Raw genomic sequence first — 14,155 nt, forward strand, 5'->3', positions numbered from 1 at the left:
TGCCCACCTGTGTCATCAGCATGTCATCGGAGCCACCGGTGACATTCATGTCCTCTGTCTCCTTGCTGGCTCAAAGGTCTCTATGACCTATTCCTGTTTGAAGCATTTTATGGTTTTATTTTTGTTTTTTGTTTTTTTTTACAGATTTTATTTATTCATTTGACAGAGAGAGAGAGAAAGAGAGACAGAGAGAGAGAGAGAGAGCACAAGCAGGGGGAGGGGCAGAGGGAGAAGTAGGGACCCCGATGTGGGGCTCCATCCTAGGACCCTCGGATCGTGACCTGAGCCGAAAGCAGATCCTTAACAGGCTGAGCCACCCAGGTACCCCCCCCCCCCGCCAGTTACTGTTTAAAACTACTGCTTTGGGGATACCTGGCTGGTGCAGTCGGTTAAGCATCTGACTCTTGATTTTGGCTGAGGTTGTGATGTCAGGGTTGGGGGATCGAACCCTGCATCAGGTTCTAAGCTCAGTGCAGATCTGCTTCTCTCTCCCTCTCCTTCTCCCTCTGCCCCTCCCCTCCTCATTCGGCTCTATCTCTAAAAATAAATAAATCTTAAAAAAAAGCACAAAACCCATGATTGTTCTGTATGCAAAATTTTTAAGATTTTTATCACCAAGGGGTAATGAACTTGATTTCCTACAATCTTTTGCCCTTTTAACACGTTCTTGCCTCTGTTTACACGTGTGGAGATGAAAATGAAAAATGTATTAAATCCACACAAATCCATGTTATTATGATGAATGCCACACCGTACTTCTATTATCAGCTTGATTTCTGTGTTCTGCTTGGGAATAAACTCACATTCTAAATGCTTTAGTAAATGTAGTTGCAATTTGCCTCAGGTAAAGAAGTGCTATGGCTTTTTTTATTTTTAAACCCAAGGGGGAAATTCTGATTAGCTTCTATTGATTCTATCAATTAAACAAACATATGTGAGCAAATCTTGTGTTATCTTTACCTCGGGACTTGAAAACACGGATAAGCAGTAAACGGGCAAGCAATACACAATATAAAGAGGCACAAAGTCCATTCTCAATCTGCATTTTGTCCCTTAAATATTTATAAACTTTATGAAAATTTGTTGGCCATAATAGGGTGAATTCTGAGTTTTTAAATTTTAGTATAATTTTGAGTATGGGGGGGCACCTGGGTGACTCAGTGGTTGAGCATCTGCCTTTGGCTCAGGGCGTGATCCTGGGGTCCTGGGATCGAGTCCCACACCGGGCTCCCTGCCGGGAGCCTGCTTCTCCCTCTGTCCATGTCTTTGCCTCTTTCTGTGTGTCTCTCATGAATAAATAAAATCTTTAAAAATAACAATAATTTTGAGTATAAGGCAGGTCCAGCTAGCTACTGTTTACTGAGAAGTTACTCTAAGCCAGGCATTATGCCAAGAGCTATAGATGTATTTATTCATTAGTCCTGACCACAATTTGTGGCCACTTTCCAGATGAAGAAACTCCTATCGAGTCATTAACTCATGTGCCCACAGCACTCAGCCCCTAAGTGGCAGCGTGGGGAATGGGAACAGCTCAACCTAATCCCTGAGTCTATGAACCCATCACAGACAGACCACACTGGGTGTCCACTGGGTGTCCTCTGGGTGTCCTCTGGGTGTCTGCTGCCTGCAGGGAGGAAACAGCTTCATCCGCTCCGTCCCACCGTGCACACAATGACCTGCAAGCACAGCGTCGTTCTAGGTGCCCGACCCCCGAGGGACATCCCTCGGCCCGCTGGAGTGTTTTTGCTCCACCAGATAATGTGCTTTGCTGAACCAGGAGCATCAGGCCATGCTGATTCCGTAGAATGTCCCAACCACAACCTTGCCTCCCCGACCCCAACCCCCTTCCTCCCTCAGCTCTTAGCTTAGAGGCTGACTCTCCCTCCGTAGCACTTCTCGTGGACACCTCACTGCTCATCATTTGTTTAGTGAATGGCTTCCCTGCTAGTGTGTGTTTTCAGTGGGGACAGGGATTGTGGCTATTTTATCCCCTCTGTGTCTTTGGGACCCAGGCCAAAGCTTGACCACAGCCGGCGTTAGCTGATGCCTGGAATGGGAGTCAGAGGGGCTGTTACAACCCTGGCATGGAGAGGACACGGTGAACGTACCTGTGGACCCACCAACCCGAGGTTCCTTGGCTCTTCTTTAACTTCCACAGAGTGATCACAGACTGAAAATTCAGGCAGCCCTGCCTCCAGACCCTTTAGTTCATCTTTATTTGGGACTTCTCTCTTTCCCTATCTCCTCTGCCTCTTCTTCTTGGAGGCATTCCAGGGAAGAGTCTGGAGTCAAAGATCTGAAAATGTCAGGAGAGATACCCTGGGGTCTGTGTTGGGCTGGACAGCATCTCCCCAAAACCTGTAGATGTGACATGTCTTGGAAATAGGGTTTTTGCAGACTAATCTATTTAGGGTGAGGTCGTCCTGGATTAGGGTGTATGGGTCGCCATCCAGTGACATCCACTGTCTATTCAGTGTCCTTTTAAGGACAGGGAAATGTGAACACAGAGATGCACCTGGCAGTTGGCCGTGTGAAAATGAAAGCAGAGATTGGAGGGATCTGTCTATAAGCCAAGGAGCCCTGAGGGTTGCCAGGGAGGAAAAGACAAGGAAAGATTCTTCCCAGAGGGAGCATGGCCCAACAAACACCTTGTTTTCAGATTTCTGGTCTCCAGAATTATGAGACAATAGATTTCTACTGTTTGAAGCCACCTACTTTGTGAGCCTTTGTTATGGCTGGACTAACTGTAATAAAATAATACGAAGTCCTGTACGGGCCAAGCCAGCGAGGACTGGAGGTGCAATGGGGATGGAAAAGCTATTAGACTATAAATACATACCGTCCTTCCCGGGGGAACAGACTGCCACAGAAGTGATCGGATTGGGGAGCCAGGAAAATAAAAACTTGAATGATGGCTGGACCCAAACACCTCTTGGTTTATGTTCCAGGCCCATGGAAATATAAGGGACATTCATACATACAGGATATTTTGAAATTGTTGAAAATGTGTTTCCTACCTTTAGTACAAAAAGCAAGTCAAGGACTCACCTTCTGATTTGTGTTTTGTTCGTGCTAAGTGGGGTCTTCTCCAAAGACCCCATCCACGCCCTTGGCTTTGATGATGTGTGCGCTGATGACCAGTGCACGCTGAGCTCAGACTTCTTCCCTGTGTAGGCAACTTCTTATTCCACATTCCAGCCAGGATGTCCACAAGGATCTCTAACTCAACCCCTGCGGGATGGATACCCCCCTTCACCGGTTGGATGCCAAAGCCAGAAACCATAAGAGCGTTGTTGGGTGGTTCCTTTGCCGTATCTTCCACAGCCTACCAACTCCTAAGCAATGCTGCACGTGCCTCTAAATATTTCTGTAATTCTGGTTCCTGCCATTGCTTCTTCCTGAGACTACAGGAACAGCAACAGTCTCCCACCTAGTGTCCCTGTCCACATCCTGCCCTCTGGGACCCTTGACGCAGTCGTCCTGCTGCCCCAAGATACCTGTCTAGACCGCCAGTCGGACTCTCACATGGCCTTGCACAAGCCCTCCACGGGAGGACTGAGCCAGTTTCTCAGTGCAAGCTGGGCGAATCCAGGCTTCTCTGCCCCAGGGCATGGCCACCTGGCATTCGAGCAAAGTCTGCACCTGTACCTCTCCTACCAGCCTTCACTCAGCAGCCCCTTTCACACTTGTTACCAGGGAAGAGTGGGGCCCGGCCTCCTGTTGTCACTCTGTGGCTCCGTCAGAACCAGGCTGACTTTGGTTGGCCAAAGCTGATGAGGATCCGGGCCCCCATCCCCCTGCCTCAGAGGCCATGTCTGCACTTTCCTTTCATGGTGGTAACAGAAGGGACCACCGGCGAGATTGGCTCGGACAGGCTGCCAAGGCCTGATACAGCAGGTGCTTCCCGAAGGCTCTCCTGGGCCCGCTCCCCATGGCCAGGTCTCATTCTGGCGCCCATGTCACCTTTGGGCTGTGCGTCCCCAGAGCCCTCTACATTTCCCTAATTTCTATGAACCACAAAACCCACAGCTCGGCGAGACTTCACTCTGCCACTGGGGCAGCAGGACGTAACTGGGCAGCGTCGCATAGTGACTGTCATCAATTTCTTTATCTGAATAAACGATTAATATTTACATCATCATGCTTTCCAGTTCAGATAGAGAATTTCATTTTACCCCCATAACGAGTCGGTGAGGTATGTAAGAGGGAATTTGTTTTTCAGTTTTGTAGCAAAGTAGAGACAGTGGGTAAAAGAAGTCATACGTTGCTGACACCACACAGCCAGTGAGAAGGAGAGGAGGCCATGAAATCCATTCAAATGCCATGAAACCCCAGCCGCGTCACCCCGCCTTGTCACAGGCCCACAGCAGGGGAGTGGAAAAACCACAGTTAGCTTCTCATCCTTATGGGACTCACCATCTCGTGGCATCATCATTCTGGAATGCAGCTAAAACCAGGAAGCAAAAGACTGTCCGCTGAGGGGGCCACCTCTGGGCACCTGCACGCCTGTCCTGGTGACTCTGGACACCTACCTGGTCTGGCTTCACCGGCGACCAAGGACCAGGGTTGGCCTTCAGGTCTGGGAGGACAGTGCAGGTGGAAGCTCAACGGGAGACCAGCTGTAGGCCAAGGCCACGAGGTGAGCCAACCACAGGAGGAAGAAGGTCAGGAAGTGAGGTAAGAAGGTCTCTGCAGCTTGGAAATGAGTAGAAACCGCCAGAAGTGTACACCCAGGTGATGTGCTGGAGAGACGGATATTGTGCCCAACGGGGTCTCTGGGGTGTATGGGCCTGGGGCACCCGGTGGGGTGTGGTAGGCTGGCTAACAGGGCCCAGGGAGCCTGACCAGAAAGGCAAAAGGGCTGATGAGGCCTAAGGGCCTCTGCTCAGGGAGCAGGAAGCAAAAACCTGGGAAACAACCGAGGTAGAAAGTCAGCTGAGGAATTGTGAAAATGTAGTGGGTGCTCAAGGGAAGTCTCTCGTGTCCCCCGGATGCATCTGGCTCCAAGCAGAGACTCTACAGGGAAGGCTGTTTAGCCTCTGGGTTCTAAGTCTGCTGCATGGAGGCCCGCTGTGGCCAGGACTAGACCTGGGGCCTGGGAGCTGAGCTGGAAGCTCGCCCCCAGCAGTGCCCACAGCCGAGATTCTGGAAGGTTCCGTCCTGGTCATTCACCCCAGCCTCTTCCTACAGCCACCTTCCTCTGTTTAAGCAATTCTTACAGAACCTTCTTCCTAACTTTTGGTTCCCCATCATAAACCTTCATCCAGGGGAGCCTGATTGAGTGTCTGCTTTTGGCTCAGGTCATGATCCTGGAGTCCTGGGATGGAGTCCTGCATTGGTCCTCACCACGGGGAGCCTGTTTCTCCATCTGCCTATGTCTCTGCCTCTCTCTCTCTCTCTGTGTGTCTTTCATGAATAAATAAATTAATTAATTAATTAATTAATAAATTAATAAACCTTCATCTTAGAACAAGCCCCGCTCCTTGGCTCTGCAAATACAAGCAGGAAAATTTGTGAATAATCACATGAGGTCATGGCCCCTGGTGGGCCTGGGCTAATTCAGCAGAGGGTTCCCACAACATCGGTTACCGACCCATGGTGCCTGGCAGGCCGCCGGTGGCCAGGGTACAGGTGCCACAACCTTGCTCTGAAGCTGGATGCTCTGAAGGTGCCTACGGGAGATCCCCCCACCCCTCAGAAATACCCACGGCGTTCCACCGGCCTCAGCTACCTCCCCTCATCCAGACAGCAGAGGTGCTGGAGGTCGGGGGTGGGGTCAGCCTGGGCCTTGGCCTCCCTCTGCAGTCGAGGCACATGTGTCTCACACGCTCTCAGCACTTTGAAACCCCAGGCACAGAGGCGCTGCAGGGCCCTGGGTTACCAGATGTCTCCGCACCACTGGCATCTCTGGGGCCCTCTCGAGTTCAATATCAGTAGAAGAAACAAATACTCAAATTCTGTGGCTTCTGCTTAACAGCTGAGGTGAAATGAAAGCTCAGCATCCAAAGACATGGAGTATTTCAGACAAGCTCTGAGCCTTCAACAGAACAGATGAGAAAATAAAGGGTGACAGAGCCTGAAAGTCCAGGCAGACGACTGGGACATTGCCTAATGTGGAGAGAGCTGCCCAGAAGGACTGTCTCGGGTTGGATGGGAGCCAACTGCAGCAAGATGTCTTGCCAATTTTGTTTTACACCCCAGAAGCCGCGTGACCTTCCCATGAGACTAACCCAGATGTCCATCGATCATTTGTATCCCCCAAACGGTGTCAGGCCTCCTCGCACGTGACCTCACGTGTGACAGCCAGGAATATTTTCAGGGCCATGAGTTAGGGCCATAGATAATTGACAAGAGATGCAAATTAGGCACCAATTTGTAGCATTTAGAAAATTTCCATTTAAATTGCTAATCAAGCCGAATCCGCTTGCAAATGTAGAAATCAACATGTACATAAATTATTTGGGAAACTGCAAAGCTCGATGGAAGGCATGGCATCCACTAATCTGTGTAAATAGAACAGAGAAACAGCGATGTCTTGATCCAGAGAACGCCCCCCAAATCATCCAGCCATGTTATTGTTGAGCTTTATAGGAAGCCTCTGGGCCAGCTCTTCTAAAACGTGTTTCTCAGCCCAAAAATATTCCATGAGATGGTTAATAAGTGCTTTACACACACACAGAGAATGAAATAAATTTGAGAAAAACAGCATCTTGTATCCCCTCCAGAAGAAAAATCAAAATATATATTGGTACATCCCAGATTCTGAGAAGCCCTAGGAACAGAAAGAAGCCTGCTCTCCTTTGGTTGATTTAACACAGCATTTCCAGGAGGCGGATCGGGGAAGGCTCATGTCTGGTCGTACACCTATTCATATCTCGGGATGTACACATTCGGAAGCGCCGCTCTAGCCAACTGTGAGTTTCTGCTGCTGACAACTTAATCGCTTACACTTTTGTGGGGAGGCAACTCCCACACCAGTAAGTAGGGAAACAACTCACAGCTGCCCCCTTTAAGCCAACACCCCATTCCAAATAAGCAACTGTTTTGCCAGCTTCCCATCTGTTCTGTGTGTTTATGTCTAAATGAACCCCCCATCAGATTGAGAAACAGATGATCTGTGTTAAACCCCTCTAATAATTGCAGTGAGGCGACAGCAATTATCATCTTTCTCCTGCTCCACAGTCCACGATGGCTCCCTATTGCCTCCTAAACTACCTCATCCTCCTGGACCTCAAAGCCTCCTGGACCCTGAGCCCGTTGCACCTGTCCTGCCTTTTCTCTCGTACCACCTCTCAGCCCCTGTCTGTGCCTTTGTCTGATGGCTTCTCTCAATACCGTCCCCTTCTTCCCTGCTCCTAGTCCCTGCTCCACCTCCATTTATCTAGAGTAGAGGTCAGCAGGCTTTTCCCAAAAAGGCCAGACAGTAAATGATTTAGCCTTGGAGGACCATATGGTCTTAGTTGCATCTATTCAACTCGACCACTGTAGCATGAAAGCAGCCAGTAACAATATATAACTAGGAGAGCATGGCTGAGTTCCAATAAAACTTTATTTATAACAGACAGGGATCCCTGGGTGGCGCAGCGGTTTGGCGCCTGCCTTTGGCCCAGGGTGTGATCCTGGAGACCCGGGATCGAATCCCACATCAGGCTCCCGGTGCATGGAGCCTGCTTCTCCCTGTGCCTATGTCTCTGCCTCTGTCTCTCTCTGTGACTATCATAAATAAATAAAAATTAAATAAATAAATAAATAAATAAATAAATAAATAAATAAATAAATAAATAAAAGACAGTGGGCCAGATTTAGTCCGTGGGCTGTTGTTTGCCAACCCTTGTCTATATGATTGTGCATTTTTAAAGAGCAATTTCTAGTCTTATTCTGTGACTCTTTCACTCTTCACTTCAGCAAACATCCTTCATTTTAGTTCCTCATTGGTCATAAAGAAGTGTCAGAGATTTAACCTGAAGCACCGACTTGTGTTCCGGGTTTTACATACAACGTGTGATGAAATTCAACAATTCAACCAATATTCCCGCTTCATAGAAGAGCAGCTGGGGCTCTGAGTACCATGTCTCCAGCAAAGCAGTTGGTGGGAAAGACTTAGTTTGGTCTAGACCCCAGTTCTCCAGGACTCTACCATGACCATCTTCGATGCACTGCACTGCACTGGGCTTCCTGCAGGTGCATTCAGAAATACCATCTTGTTGAAACTTGCAACATCCCAGGGATGTAGGGCTTACCCTTACCCTGGTTTTCAGATTGTAAACTGAGGCCCTGAAATAATCAGCGATATATTCTGGTCTCATGGTTGGTCACCTATGAGGCTGGGATCCAAACTCCTATCTTCAGCTGCCAAAGGCTATTTCACTATGTCGCACTATTTTGTTAGTAAATGAGGTCTTTTGTGGTGAAACTCAGAGGTCAGCAGAGCTTACTGAAGCTTGTCAAGACGTTCTGGGAAAGTCAATGTGCAGCCTGACTCCAGATGTAAGGAGAGGTTAGGGGCATTCAGAAGAGATTCATTTACATCCTGACCCCTAATTTAGCAAGACTAAAAGGTAATTTTTGAAAAAACCCAATCTGGGCTTTTGTTCTTTGGGAAACTCTTGAAGAATGCTAATTAATGAACACACCTCCTTCTTTCCAGTTTCTGTATTGATTGAGAACAGACATGAGGAATCAGAATAGGGCATTGATATTATTGGTAAGGTTGCGTCAGAGAACTCTAACATCGCTTTTGTAATCTGGGGTTTGAGACCTCATTTAAGCAAACCAGTTTTTCAGGCACAGGCAGAAAGCTAGAACAAAAGTGAGCAGAGAGCCGATTGAGCCGGACAGAAGCAGGCCCTGTTTGGCCTGTTTACTGCATAGAAACTAAAGCCCACGATGCTCTTGGTTGCATGGGGTGGCTCCGTCCCACGGCTGACATTCCTGAGGGATGTCCAGCTTTCCCCAGAATCATCACTCAGACTAGACAGTGAGCCTTCCTGGGGAAAGAGTGATGGGGGTAGATTGTGTGTGTTCTCCTTCTGACGTAGTAGAGGGAAGGTTTTATCATAGAAATAGAAAGCTAGAGGAATTAGTTTTCCCTTATATTCCTTAGCTTTCACTAGTCATGCTGTGTAACAAACAACCCCTTGCATTGTAGGATTTGTAACTACAAAGATTTTTTTTCCTCATTTATTTACATGCTACATCCATTCCACATATCTTCCTTCTCCTGAAATGCCTAAGGAAGAAGCTTCATGTTGATTTCTTGGCAGAAGGGGGGAAAAAAAAAACAAAGAAAACCAAGAGATCTGGCAAGAAGCATGCATATGTCATGTCCCATTTGCCATTGATCAAGTCACATAACCAAGCCCAACAGCCCTGGGTGGGAATATATAGTATTCCCACAAGAACATAAACACTTGGGAATTGTCCAATCTACCCAACTCTCTCATAGGAACAAAGCTACAACAAAGTGGGAAAAGAGAATGCCTTTCCTCTAAAGAAAGGCAAACTGTGTTGTTCAACTTCACTTAACCAGATCAATGGATCAGTGACCAATTCCCTATATGCCGGGAACAGGCTAGATATAGGCTAAATATTTTTTTGAAGATTTTATTTTTTTTTATTTATTCATGAGAGACACAGAGAGAGGGAGGCAGAGACACAGGCAGAGGGAGAAACAGGCTCCATGCAGGGAGCCCGATGTGGGACTCGATCCCAGGACCCCAGGATCACACTCTGGGCCAAAGGCAGATAGATGCTCAACTGCTGAGCCACCCAGGCATCCCGATATAGGCTAAATTTAAGATGACCTCTAAAATGCCCTTAAATCTGTTTACTTCCAACCATTTAATTTATTTTTAAAAATTTTACCACCACTTTTATTTATTGTTTTATTTAAATTCAATTAATTAACATACAGTGTATTATTAGTTTCAGAGGTAGAGTTAAGTGATTCATCAGTTGCATATAACACAGTACTCACTACATCTCATGCCCTCCTTAATGCCCATCCCCTCATTACCCCGTCACCCCACTCCCCTCCCCTCCAGCATTCCTGTTTGTTTCCTAGACTTAAAAGTCTCTTATGGTTTGTCTCCCTCTATAATTTTGTCTTATTTTATTTTTTCCTCCCCTCTGCTATGATCCTCTATTTTGTTTCTTGAATTCCACATATGAATGAAATCATATAGTTGTCTTTCTCTGATTAACTTATTTCATTTAGCATAACATCTGATTCCATCCATGTCTTTGCAAATGGTAAGATTTCATTGTTTTGATGGTTGAGTAATAATTCCATTTATTTGAATGTCCCCATCATGGTCCATATTACCATAACCTCTCCCTAGTTCCCTACTTTTAAGTCAGCTCCTCTAACCCATTCTCTCTATTTTTTTAAAAGATTTTTAATTTATTTATTCATGACAGACACAGAGAGAGAGAGAGAGAGGCAGAGACACAGGTAGAGGGAGAAGCAGGCTCCATGCAGAGAGCCTGATGTGGGACTTGATCCTGGGTCTCCAAGATCATACTCCAGGCTGAAGGCGGTGCCGAACCACTGGGCCATCAGGGCTACCTATCCCATTCTCAATATTGCAGCCCGAGTAAGTTTTCTAGAGAAGAATCTAATTTTGTCATTCTCTGTGTAAAATACTTTTCTGCCTGCAATGTATACTAAAAAAGTATAGCTAAGTTTTTTGCTCACTTACTAAGTTCCAGACTTCATGTTTCTGAAGTAATATATGTTATTTTATCTAATCTTCCCAGAAATACTATCAAAGACTGCTATTAGTACTAGTGTTTAATGGATGAAGGCCAGAGATGTAATAATAGAGATAGATAATAGAAAGATCAAGTAACTTTCCCCTGCTGAGGCTGAGTTTTGAATCCAACAAGAGCAACCCTGTGGAAGCCAACTTCCAAGATGGCCTGCAATTATCCCCGCCGTATAATAGCCACATCGCTGTGTAGACCCCTCCTACACTCTGTCAGGATTGGTCTGTATCAACCAACAGAATACGGCAGAGGCGATGGCATGTGACTTGCAAGGCTGGGTCATAAAAGACATTGTAGCTTCTGCCTTGGTGTGTCTCTGGGATCACTCTTTCTGTAGATGGGCAGCCGCCATGTCAGGAGGAAACCCAAGTAGCTCTACAGAGAGGACTGCGTGATGAGGAACTGAGGTCTCTTACTAGTGGCCAACAAAGAACTGAGGCCACTGGTGAACCATCTTAGTAGCAAGTCCTTGAGATGGACACAGGCCTGGTCAGCCCTTGACTGAAGCCTCAGGAGAGACTCTGAGCCCAGAACCATCTAGCTAAGCAGCCTCCAGAGTCTTGAGCCATGGGAGCTATGAGATGATAAACATATTTTGACTTAAGCTACAAGATGTTGGGACCATTTGTTACACAGCACTAGACAACTAACGCACTCTGCAAACCTTACACTAAACTTGGCTCTCAAGACCACTAGCCAGCACTCCATGGTCTCCCACTACTGTGGAATATAGCAGGTGGTGATACTTCCTGTGGGAAAAATTCAAGCGAGGAGAGACAAAATGATAAAAATGTTATAACTTTAAATAGAATTATCAGTCAAGAGAAGACTCACAGAAAAGATGACATTTGAGGAAAGACTTGGAGGTGGTGAGGAAGTGAGCCCACTGGCAATCTGGGGGAAGAACGTTCTAGAAAGAAGGAGCAGTGGGTGCAAAGGCCCTGAGGTGAGTTCACACCTGACATGTCCAAGGACACTAGGGAGGGTCATGGAGCAGGGAAGGTGAATGCCGGCATGCGTAGTAGGATGTGCAATCGGACAGGCACCAGATCACGCAGCAGACTTATGCGCGACTTCCAAGGACTCTGGCTTTCTCAGTCTGAGTGAGCTGGAAAGCCATTAGAGACCCTTGATCAGACACCATTCAACTCATACTTGGTGCCTTCCTGCATCCCTAAGAAGAATTGTTTAATGGAACGAAGTAACAGTAGCTAATACTAGTTCACCGATGGCTACGTGCCAGACATTATCTAACAAGCTTTACTTGAATTAAAGGTGTTCACAGGACATCTGTGAGCATTCCTGTTTTACAGGTGGGAAAGCAGAGTCTTAGGGAGGTACAGTGGCCCGCAGGCCATCCACAGCCAGGGAGCAGTGGGGTTGGGGTCTAAACCTAGGAAGTCTGGGTTTTCTGATTAAGCAGATATCATTAATACGTAACTAAAGTCAAACGTGGCTGGTGATCCAGAAGACTGAAGTACTCCTCTTTAAAATAATAGTCTTGCGAGACCAACCCCCGCCGTGAGCTCCTTGACCAGGCCTGCTGTTGGTTCTCTGTGCAGGGTCCCCAGGAGGGGTGGTGCAAGCCCACGGAGAGAGCACAGGCCCGGCCCGTGCGGACTTGCATTGACCACCAGCTTCAACACACCCTCGTGGGCCCCCAGTGAGAGAGCCCTGTCCTCAGTTTCCATGACAGTCAGGCCTGTTGTATGAATCCCGAGGCACACGGTAAATACTAAACTAGTAAGAAGAGTCAGGATTTTCTTTCGGTCATTATTCGGCAGGCAGGGGTAATCTAAAGTCTGCAGCCATACGTATCGCCTTTTACATGATTTATTCTGGTATTCTGCAGGGTGAAATATATCCTAAGTGTCCTACGGTTTCTGAGTAAGAGAAACCAGGCTATTGTTTTCTTCTAATAACATCTCAAACATCGTTTGGTTTTTGCTCCGGTCAAGTGACTGCTCTAAACCACGACGACCATCAGAGCAGCTTTTTATAAAGCTAGATCCTTTCTGTCGCAACCATTAGCACTTAATATACTCCCCCCTCAGTGGCCAGAGAGAGATGCAATAACAGAGATTTAAAAAGTGGTTTTGTCACAAAGTAGACCAGCGATATTCACCTCATGGGGTTTTCTCTTGTTCGAATGGACTTAACCGTCACATGTGAGTGTCCGTGACGAATGTCGTCCCATCAGGGCCTGATCCGGTTTTCTATGAACACCCCCACTCTGGTGCTAGGGTCCACCAAGCACCGTGCACCACTACTTTCAAATATCCACCAGCAGTTTCCCAGGTCATAATACGTAGCCTTCAAGTGATGATGTTCATGAATCCAAGACATGTAAGGATTCCCAGGCAGGAAATCCGTGACGGAGGGAAGCAGATGTCAGGGACTATTTAGGGATTCAGTCATGGCATAATATTTTGTGGATTTTTTTCTTCTTAGCAAGAATGGAAGATGTCTCTTTGTTACCTCCTAGTGGAGAAGAATTTCTCACAGAAGCCTAGCTCAAGAAGAGCCTTTGAGGGTCAACCTTCTAAAATAAAATAAGAACACTTGGGTTCTCATGGTGCCCACCTGCAGAATCCTAACACCGCCCTCCCCTGGGACTCCTACAGCTCTATCTAAGCGAGTAAAGGAGAGCGAGAGGGGCAGGGGGATGCTTCCACAGTCAAAGTCTTCCTATCCTTCCTGACTTTGTGCCCTCTTCGTGGGGTCTCTGAGGTAATGATCTGGGCATGATGTCTGACGAAGAAGGATGAGGATGAAGAAAGGAGATTCAGGTACCAGGGCTGAGGATGGACGCTGTGGGTGGGGGTAGTCAGGAGAAACCAGGGCTGGCATAACCATTCATGCTGTGGGACTGCACATCCTCTCAAGTCAACTCAAGGAGGAAATAGTAGATGGGCAAGGTCGACAAGATGCCAACAAGTCAGTTGGCAGGACTTGACAAGTAGGGCCAGGGGGCTCTGGAAATTGGTTTCTACACCCTGAGGAGGAGGACACTGCTTGTGTGGGTGACGTGGAGGTTCTGACAAAGGTATCTCACAGACTCAGTCCTCCCTGGGCCTCTGCTCCCCCTCCCTCCCTCCCTGTTCCCAATGGGTCACCCATGCCACACCTGTGTACTTCCCAGGCTGTAACATACCCCTCTGCCTTTACTTACTGATCCATCTTCAGCCCCGTACAACAATCTGAGTCAAGAGGTCCTTAGTGAGCACTTACCATGTGCCAGGGAATGTTCTAGATGCTGGAGACCCATGGTGAAGTTTCACCTTTAGGGGAGTGCGTGACATGATAAATAAAGGGGCCTGCAGATAATTACATCCTTGCCAGCTGTATTACATCACACATGAGGACCAGGTAGGTCACAGAGAAGAGT

General features: G+C 47.3%; 1 long non-coding RNA gene across 4 annotated transcripts; it reads right to left on the reverse strand.

The window, feature by feature from the left end:
• Positions 1-105: 105 nt before the first annotated feature.
• LOC140616236 (uncharacterized) lies at positions 106-14,061 on the reverse strand. 4 transcript variants are annotated; one of them, XR_012016778.1, is made up of 3 exons: positions 13,999-14,061; positions 2,109-4,907; positions 106-1,676 (listed from the first exon to the last, which is right to left on the reverse strand). It is a non-coding gene; the product is annotated as an uncharacterized lncRNA (long non-coding RNA). The 4 variants fall into 4 exon arrangements; XR_012016780.1 differs by having other exon boundaries at positions 2,109-4,619; positions 13,999-14,059; XR_012016779.1 differs by lacking the exon at positions 13,999-14,061 and having other exon boundaries at positions 2,109-2,296; positions 3,049-9,982.
• Between the last annotated feature and the right edge of the window lie 94 nt (positions 14,062-14,155).

This window comes from Canis lupus, chromosome 24 (genome assembly GCF_048164855.1).
Source record: "Canis lupus baileyi chromosome 24, mCanLup2.hap1, whole genome shotgun sequence".
Taxonomy (NCBI): Eukaryota; Metazoa; Chordata; class Mammalia; order Carnivora; family Canidae; genus Canis; species Canis lupus.